This window comes from Schistocerca gregaria, unplaced genomic scaffold, assembly GCF_023897955.1.
Source record: "Schistocerca gregaria isolate iqSchGreg1 unplaced genomic scaffold, iqSchGreg1.2 ptg000705l, whole genome shotgun sequence".
Lineage (NCBI taxonomy): Eukaryota > Metazoa > Arthropoda > Insecta > Orthoptera > Acrididae > Schistocerca > Schistocerca gregaria.
In genome coordinates, this window is record NW_026062083.1 from 2501 (window position 1) to 12500 (window position 10000).

General features: G+C 52.1%; 2 non-coding genes and 1 pseudogene across 2 annotated transcripts; all 3 read right to left on the reverse strand.

The window, feature by feature from the left end:
• Window positions 1-1535, reverse strand: part of LOC126320204 (large subunit ribosomal RNA) — a 3926-nt pseudogene extending 2391 nt beyond the window's left edge.
• Window positions 1536-1723: 188 nt separating this feature from the next.
• Window positions 1724-1878, reverse strand: LOC126320177 (5.8S ribosomal RNA). The gene has a single exon (XR_007557923.1). It is a non-coding gene; the product is annotated as a 5.8S ribosomal RNA (ribosomal RNA).
• A 362-nt stretch (window positions 1879-2240) lies between these two features.
• On the reverse strand, window positions 2241-4133 carry LOC126320235 (small subunit ribosomal RNA). The gene has a single exon (XR_007557972.1). It is a non-coding gene; the product is annotated as a small subunit ribosomal RNA (ribosomal RNA).
• Between the last annotated feature and the right edge of the window lie 5867 nt (window positions 4134-10000).

Below are 10000 nucleotides of genomic sequence, written 5' to 3' on the forward strand. Positions count from 1 at the left end.
CCCATGAGCGTCGATTCGGGCGCCTTAACTCGGCGTTTGGTTCATCCCACAGCGCCAGTTCTGCTTACCAAAAGTGGCCCACTTGGCACTCCGATCCGAGTCGTTTGCTCGCGGCTTCAGCATATCAAGCAAGCCGGAGATCTCACCCATTTAAAGTTTGAGAATAGGTTGAGGTCGTTTCGGCCCCAAGGCCTCTAATCATTCGCTTTACCGGATGAGACTCGTACGAGCACCAGCTATCCTGAGGGAAACTTCGGAGGGAACCAGCTACTAGATGGTTCGATTAGTCTTTCGCCCCTATACCCAGCTCCGACGATCGATTTGCACGTCAGAATCGCTACGGACCTCCATCAGGGTTTCCCCTGACTTCGTCCTGGCCAGGCATAGTTCACCATCTTTCGGGTCCCAACGTGTACGCTCTAGGTGCGCCTCACCTCGCAATGAGGACGAGACGCCCCGGGAGTGCGGAGGCCGCCGCCCCGTGAAGGGCGGGGAAGCCCCATCCTCCCTCGGCCCGCGCAAGGCGAGACCTTCACTTTCATTACGCCTTTAGGTTTCGTACAGCCCAATGACTCGCGCACATGTTAGACTCCTTGGTCCGTGTTTCAAGACGGGTCGTGAAATTGTCCAAAGCTGAAGCGCCGCTGACGGGAGCGATTATTCCGCCCGAGAGCATCCCGAGCCAACAGCGGCGCGGGTCCGGGGCCGGGCCAGGTAGGTCCGTCATCCGGGAAGAACCGCGCGCGCTTGCCGGGAGCCCGAGCGCCCAAAGGGGCGAATCGACTCCTCCAGATATACCGCCGAGCAGCCAGCCAGGACACCGGGGCTCTGCCCAACAGACGCGAACCGAGGCCCGCGGAAGGACAGGCTGCGCACCCGGGCCGTAGGCCGGCACCCAGCGGGTCGCGACGTCCTACTAGGGGAGAAGTGCGGCCCACCGCACACCGGAACGGCCCCACCCCGCGGCGAGTGGAAAGGCAACCGGACACGACCCCGCCGCGGATTGCTCCGCGCGGGCGGCCGGCCCCATCTGCCGAGGGCGGGGGCCAGTGGCCGGATGGGCGTGAATCTCACCCGTTCGACCTTTCGGACTTCTCACGTTTACCCCAGAACGGTTTCACGTACTTTTGAACTCTCTCTTCAAAGTTCTTTTCAACTTTCCCTCACGGTACTTGTTCGCTATCGGTCTCGTGGTCATATTTAGTCTCAGATGGAGTTTACCACCCACTTGGAGCTGCACTCTCAAGCAACCCGACTCGAAGGAGAGGTCCCGCCGACGCTCGCACCGGCCGCTACGGGCCTGGCACCCTCTACGGGCCGTGGCCTCATTCAAGTTGGACTTGGGCTCGGCGCGAGGCGTCGGGGTAGTGGACCCTCCCAAACACCACATGCCACGACAGGCGGCAGCCTGCGGGGTTCGGTGCTGGACTCTTCCCTGTTCGCTCGCCGCTACTGGGGGAATCCTTGTTAGTTTCTTTTCCTCCGCTTAGTAATATGCTTAAATTCAGCGGGTAGTCTCGCCTGCTCTGAGGTCGTTGTACGAGGTGTCGCACGCCACACCGCCAGCCGGCTGTGCACGCTACCGAGAAAGTACCGGTATGCGAACCGCCAGGCGACGGGCGCGCATCGCACGTTTAAGGAGACGCGGCCGGCCACACAGGCGACCACGACACTCCCACGTCTCCGAAGCGGGACAAACGCCGCGCGCTTCAGTATACGTAGCCGACCCTCAGCCAGACGTGGCCCGGGAACGGAATCCATGGACCGCAATGTGCGTTCGAAACGTCGATGTTCATGTGTCCTGCAGTTCACATGTCGACGCGCAATTTGCTGCGTTCTTCATCGACCCACGAGCCGAGTGATCCACCGTCCTGGGTGATCTTTTCCTTTTCAGTCTCCCACTGTCTCTTTCAAGACAGTAGCATTTGCGGGACTGAGGCGTCTGACGGCCCCTGTTCCACTATTTTTTTTGTGTCCAACGGCCTCACAGCCGATGGGCGTCGTACGGCTCCACACCGGAGCGGACAGGCACTCGGGCGAACGTCATTCAAAACCGGCGCCAGGCGCCAGGTACCGCAGGCCAGCCGCTCCAGAGCTTCAGCGCTCGTACCACACAACAACAACACTTCCGCTAGTTTTGAGAGGCACGCGTGGTTCCGCACGCGGCGCACGGCCACTGCCGTACAGGTAGCGTGTTGCGCGACACGACACGCACATCGAAAGACATGCAGTCTAGTCGGTAATGATCCTTCCGCAGGTTCACCTACGGAAACCTTGTTACGACTTTTACTTCCTCTAAATGATCAAGTTTGGTCATCTTTCCGGTAGCATCGGCAACGACAGAGTCGATGCCGCGTACCAGTCCGAAGACCTCACTAAATCATTCAATCGGTAGTAGCGACGGGCGGTGTGTACAAAGGGCAGGGACGTAATCAACGCGAGCTTATGACTCGCGCTTACTGGGAATTCCTCGTTCATGGGGAACAATTGCAAGCCCCAATCCCTAGCACGAAGGAGGTTCAGCGGGTTACCCCGACCTTTCGGCCTAGGAAGACACGCTGATTCCTTCAGTGTAGCGCGCGTGCGGCCCAGAACATCTAAGGGCATCACAGACCTGTTATTGCTCAATCTCGTGCGGCTAGAAGCCGCCTGTCCCTCTAAGAAGAAAAGTAATCGCTGACAGCACGAAGGATGTCACGCGACTAGTTAGCAGGCTAGAGTCTCGTTCGTTATCGGAATTAACCAGACAAATCGCTCCACCAACTAAGAACGGCCATGCACCACCACCCACCGAATCAAGAAAGAGCTATCAATCTGTCAATCCTTCCGGTGTCCGGGCCTGGTGAGGTTTCCCGTGTTGAGTCAAATTAAGCCGCAGGCTCCACTCCTGGTGGTGCCCTTCCGTCAATTCCTTTAAGTTTCAGCTTTGCAACCATACTTCCCCCGGAACCCAAAAGCTTTGGTTTCCCGGAGGCTGCCCGCCGAGTCATCGGAGGAACTGCGGCGGATCGCTGGCTGGCATCGTTTATGGTTAGAACTAGGGCGGTATCTGATCGCCTTCGAACCTCTAACTTTCGTTCTTGATTAATGAAAACATACTTGGCAAATGCTTTCGCTTCTGTTCGTCTTGCGACGATCCAAGAATTTCACCTCTAACGTCGCAATACGAATGCCCCCGCCTGTCCCTATTAATCATTACCTCGGGTTCCGAAAACCAACAAAATAGAACCGAGGTCCTATTCCATTATTCCATGCACACAGTATTCAGGCGGGCTTGCCTGCTTTAAGCACTCTAATTTGTTCAAAGTAAACGTGCCGGCCCACCGAGACACTCAACAAAGAGCACCCTGGTAGGATTTAAACGGGGTCCGCCTCGGGACGCGAAAGCACCCCTTCGGCTCGCCCCACCGGCAGGACGTCCCACGATACATGCCAGTTAAACACCGACGGGCGGTGAACCAACAGCGTGGGACACAAATCCAACTACGAGCTTTTTAACCGCAACAACTTTAATATACGCTATTGGAGCTGGAATTACCGCGGCTGCTGGCACCAGACTTGCCCTCCAATAGATACTCGTTAAAGGATTTAAAGTGTACTCATTCCGATTACGGGGCCTCGGATGAGTCCCGTATCGTTATTTTTCGTCACTACCTCCCCGTGCCGGGAGTGGGTAATTTGCGCGCCTGCTGCCTTCCTTGGATGTGGTAGCCGTTTCTCAGGCTCCCTCTCCGGAATCGAACCCTGATTCCCCGTTACCCGTTACAACCATGGTAGGCGCAGAACCTACCATCGACAGTTGATAAGGCAGACATTTGAAAGATGCGTCGCCGGTACGAGGACCGTGCGATCAGCCCAAAGTTATTCAGAGTCACCAAGGCAAACGGACCAGACAAGCCAATCCGATTGGTTTTGATCTAATAAAAGCGTCCCTTCCATCTCTGGTCGGGACTCTGTTTGCATGTATTAGCTCTAGAATTACCACAGTTATCCAAGTAACGTGGGTACGATCTAAGGAACCATAACTGATTTAATGAGCCATTCGCGGTTTCACCTTAATGCGGCTTGTACTGAGACATGCATGGCTTAATCTTTGAGACAAGCATATGACTACTGGCAGGATCAACCAGGGAGCTGCGTCAACTAGAGCTGAGCAGCCGGCCGCCCGGGAGTGTGTCCCGGGGGCCCGCGCGAACACGCAAGCGTCCGCTCAATTATTCTGCAAACAGGAGGAGGCCGAGCTCCCCTGCACGATACACCTCGAAACCCTCTCAGGTCCCGGCGGCGCGCAGCGCCGTCCTAGGTACTTGGTCGGTTTCGAGAGAGGCGCAATCGCCCGGAGTTAGGCGAGTAGACGGTTTTAGTGCGAACACCCTTGCTCCCAACTGAGCTTGCCGCTGCCGACAGAGGCCCGGGAGCGTGCTGTCGTGGCATTGCCGGCGGGAGACAACACGCGCCACCTATGGTGACCGGCAGCTCCAACGCCAGCGCCACACAAGGGCAAAGCCCCACTTGGGTGCAGAAGCGAACTCTCCCAGCACAGCGCACGCGCCAACACGTCCGCACAACTGCGATACAAACCACCTGCGAGAACCGCTGGGGCGACCGAGCAGCAGACGGCGTCGCGGCGCCGAGTGCCAGGCGGCGGCGCATCCTCAACGCACACAGTCCTCAATCAGACCAGCACACTGCAGATGTCCACCGCGCTTCGCACCGGGCTCGGCTGAACCAACTTTGGCCGCCAGGCGCCGCGTGCAGGGTGCGCCGCAGCGTAGCTGCGCCGCCTGCCGGGCCCGTCGGCTGGCGCTCCTGCCACTCGGCGCCCCCCACCAGCCGCCTGTTGCGCGTGCGCCCACGCAGCGCGCGGCCAACACGCCGGGCGGCCCCCCTTCACCGGCCGGGAACAGTCCCACCAAGCCACCGCCGCGTATCGCTTCATACCCACATGGGCCTAGTCACGCGTGTGGATGTGGCGGGTACCGCTGAAACAACCGGTTAATAGCTGTACCGATCGTCGCCATCACAGATTCACCTCCAGCGTGAACAACCGCTCAACAACGGATTTCCAGTTCATTTGCGTATCTTGGGCAGTAAACGTAGATGTCCACCTACATTTGCGAATTCAACAATTCTTGCATGCCAGGATGTCATGTGTCACGACACGCTACATCAGACCACATACACACTGCGACATGTGCAGAAGAGAACACGTGGAAGGTGGCCCGCGCACGTATGCGATGTACCTTCCGCGATCCACTGTCAACCGGCATCTGCGGCATGTCCCAGATATGGAACGCGGTCCACCAGGGTAGCACTTTGTGTGAGGCAATACGACAAAGTCGGAATACACGCGTCACTACATCAGACGGCTCACGCTGACCTGACCTGACCTGACTCACCGCACCACCACCCCCAGCGACCCAGGGTGACATACAATGCGTTCGTACGTTCCTCCCACACGCCTCTACGGCGTACCACAGTGCAACCTAGCTGTTATTGGGAGACGAGACAAGTAGCATCAAGCACAACATATGGAAATTGAGATTCGACACCGTTGGGCACAGCCAGCGTACGGTCACACGTATCACACTACTTCACTCTGTACGTAACGACCGATGATCGGTACAGCGTGTGGGTTACGCGTACGACATCAGCGGACAATGGACACAGACCATACCACGACGTACACTGAGGGCGTCGACATCTGAATGCAACTGAACAGCTGCGAGGCTCATTTAACACTCAAACGCCAGACCGACCAGCTTGAGAGGACAGAGACACAAAGAGGGGGACAGAGGGGGACAGAGGGGGGGGAGGGGGGGGGTCGGCGATATAGTCCTATTGCAGTACAATTGACAGTGGATAGCAGGAATATGTGGAAAGTAAGCAACACTCGCAAGACATCTACATGAGGATAACAACGACACCAGAGATTCCGAGCAGTGAACTATGTTAGGCAAAGGGACAACGTGGGTTAGGTTAAGGGACAACGTGGGTTAGGTTAAGGGACAACGTGGGTTAGGTTAAGGGACAACGTGGGTTAGGTTAAGGGACAACGTGGGTTAGGTTAAGGGACAACGTGGGTTAGGTTAAGGGACAACGTGGGTTAGGTTAAGGGACAACGTGGGTTAGGTTAAGGGACAACGTGGGTTAGGTTAAGGGACAACGTGGGTTAGGTTAAGGGACAACGTGGGTTAGGTTAAGGGACAACGTGGGTTAGGTTAAGGGACAACGTGGGTTAGGTTAAGGGACAACGTGGGTTAGGTTAAGGGACAACGTGGGTTAGGTTAAGGGACAACGTGGGTTAGGTTAAGGGACAACGTGGGTTAGGTTAAGGGACAACGTGGGTTAGGTTAAGGGACAACGTGGGTTAGGTTAAGGGACAACGTGGGTTAGGTTAAGGGACAACGTGGGTTAGGTTAAGGGACAACGTGGGTTAGGTTAAGGGACAACGTGGGTTAGGTTAAGGGACAACGTCGGTTAGGTTAAGGGACAACGTCGGTTAGGTTAAGGGACAACGTCGGTTAGGTTAAGGGACAACGTCGGTTAGGTTAAGGGACAACGTCGGTTAGGTTAAGGGACAACGTCGGTTAGGTTAAGGGACAACGTCGGTTAGGTTAAGGGACAACGTGGGTTAGGTTAAGGGACAACGTGGGTTAGGTTAAGGGACAACTTGAGTTAGGTTAAGGGACAACTTGAGTTAGGTTAAGGGACAAATTGAGTTAGGTTAAGGGACAAATTGAGTTAGGTTAAGGGACAAATTGAGTTAGGTTAAGGGACAAATTGAGTTAGGTTAAGGGACAACTTGAGTTAGGTTAAGGGACAAATTGAGTTAGGTTAAGGGACAAATTGAGTTAGGTTAAGGGACAAATTGAGTTAGGTTAAGGGACAACTTGAGTTAGGTTAAGGGACAACTTGAGTTAGGTTAAGGGACAACTTGAGTTAGGTTAAGGGACAACTTGAGTTAGGTTAAGGGACAACTTGAGTTAGGTTAAGGGACAACTTGAGTTAGGTTAAGGGACAACTTGAGTTAGGTTAAGGGACAACTTGAGTTAGGTTAAGGGACAACTTGAGTTAGGTTAAGGGACAACTTGAGTTAGGTTAAGGGACAACTTGAGTTAGGTTAAGGGACAACTTGAGTTAGGTTAAGGGACAACTTGAGTTAGGTTAAGGGACAACTTGAGTTAGGTTAAGGGACAACTTGAGTTAGGTTAAGGGACAACTTGAGTTAGGTTAAGGGACAACTTGAGTTAGGTTAAGGGACAACTTGAGTTAGGTTAAGGGACAACTTGAGTTAGGTTAAGGGACAACTTGAGTTAGGTTAAGGGACAACTTGAGTTAGGTTAAGGGACAACTTGAGTTAGGTTAAGGGACAACTTGAGTTAGGTTAAGGGACAACGTGGGTTAGGTTAAGGGACAAATTGAGTTAGGTTAAGGGACAACTTGAGTTAGGTTAAGGGACAACTTGAGTTAGGTTAAGGGACAACTTGAGTTAGGTTAAGGGACAACTTGAGTTAGGTTAAGGGACAACTTGAGTTAGGTTAAGGGACAACTTGAGTTAGGTTAAGGGACAACTTGAGTTAGGTTAAGGGACAACTTGAGTTAGGTTAAGGGACAACTTGAGTTAGGTTAAGGGACAACTTGAGTTAGGTTAAGGGACAACTTGAGTTAGGTTAAGGGACAACTTGAGTTAGGTTAAGGGACAACTTGAGTTAGGTTAAGGGACAACTTGAGTTAGGTTAAGGGACAACTTGAGTTAGGTTAAGGGACAACTTGAGTTAGGTTAAGGGACAACTTGAGTTAGGTTAAGGGACAACTTGAGTTAGGTTAAGGGACAACTTGAGTTAGGTTAAGGGACAACTTGAGTTAGGTTAAGGGACAACTTGAGTTAGGTTAAGGGACAACTTGAGTTAGGTTAAGGGACAAATTGAGTTAGGTTAAGGGACAAATTGAGTTAGGTTAAGGGACAAATTGAGTTAGGTTAAGGGACAAATTGAGTTAGGTTAAGGGACAAATTGAGTTAGGTTAAGGGACAAATTGAGTTAGGTTAAGGGACAAATTGAGTTAGGTTAAGGGACAAATTGAGTTAGGTTAAGGGACAAATTGAGTTAGGTTAAGGGACAAATTGAGTTAGGTTAAGGGACAAATTGAGTTAGGTTAAGGGACAAATTGAGTTAGGTTAAGGGACAAATTGAGTTAGGTTAAGGGACAAATTGAGTTAGGTTAAGCGATAATCTGGTACAGCCACAGTTAGGTTAAGCGATAATCTGGTACAGCCACAGTTAGGTTAAGCGATAATCTGGTACAGCCACAGTTAGGTTAAGCGATAATCTGGTACAGCCACAGTTAGGTTAAGCGATAATCTGGTACAGCCACAGTTAGGTTAAGCGATAAACTGGTACAGCCACAGTTAGGTTAAGCGATAAACTGGTACAGCCACAGTTAGGTTAAGCGATAAACTGGTACAGCCACAGTTAGGTTAAGCGATAAACTGGTACAGCCACAGTTAGGTTAAGCGATAAACTGGTACAGCCACAGTTAGGTTAAGCGATAAACTGGTACAGCCACAGTTAGGTTAAGCGATAAACTGGTACAGCCACAGTTAGGTTAAGCGATAAACTGGTACAGCCACAGTTAGGTTAAGCGATAAACTGGTACAGCCACAGTTAGGTTAAGCGATAAACTGGTACAGCCACAGTTAGGTTAAGCGATAATCTGGTACAGCCACAGTTAGGTTAAGCGATAATCTGGTACAGCCACAGTTAGGTTAAGCGATAAACTGGTACAGCCACAGTTAGGTTAAGCGATAAACTGGTACAGCCACAGTTAGGTTAAGCGATAATCTGGTACAGCCACAGTTAGGTTAAGCGATAATCTGGTACAGCCACAGTTAGGTTAAGCGATAAACTGGTACAGCCACAGTTAGGTTAAGCGATAAACTGGTACAGCCACAGTTAGGTTAAGCGATAAACTGGTACAGCCACAGTTAGGTTAAGCGATAAACTGGTACAGCCACAGTTAGGTTAAGCGATAAACTGGTACAGCCACAGTTAGGTTAAGCGATAAACTGGTACAGCCACAGTTAGGTTAAGCGATAAACTGGTACAGCCACAGTTAGGTTAAGCGATAAACTGGTACAGCCACAGTTAGGTTAAGCGATAAACTGGTACAGCCACAGTTAGGTTAAGCGATAAACTGGTACAGCCACAGTTAGGTTAAGCGATAAACTGGTACAGCCACAGTTAGGTTAAGCGATAAACTGGTACAGCCACAGTTAGGTTAAGCGATAAACTGGTACAGCCACAGTTAGGTTAAGCGATAAACTGGTACAGCCACAGTTAGGTTAAGCGATAAACTGGTACAGCCACAGTTAGGTTAAGCGATAAACTGGTACAGCCACAGTTAGGTTAAGCGATAAACTGGTACAGCCACAGTTAGGTTAAGCGATAAACTGGTACAGCCACAGTTAGGTTAAGCGATAAACTGGTACAGCCACAGTTAGGTTAAGCGATAAACTGGTACAGCCACAGTTAGGTTAAGCGATAAAGTTGGTTAAATTTGGTATTGTGTGGGAAGGGGGCAGAGAGAGAGGGGGGGGGGGTGGATAGTGGTGGCAGTACACGGATGCCTGAGTCACCGTCAGATACGTCACGTCGGTTCGATGCTTGTAGCAAGAGGCTGGCGGATGTGTGTCTCTCACTTCTGCAATTTTTCATGTGGTATAACACGAGGGCGGGGGATGATATTTGGTGCCCCTCTGTGTAGGATGTGTGTTGGTGGTGTTGATTTATCTGAGCAATGGTAGTTGTCGGAGGAGTGGGGTATTGTGCTTTTATAGGTGGACCTACTGCTCTGGTTATCATAGTGTCGACGGTGCAATGTGGCAGAGAGGATGCACTCGACATTGTCGCATTCCAGATGTTTACGTATTGTGTGTCTCCGTTGCAGGCCGAGAGTGGTGCATGTTCGAGTGTCTGGCTGACGTGCGATTCACGTTGTG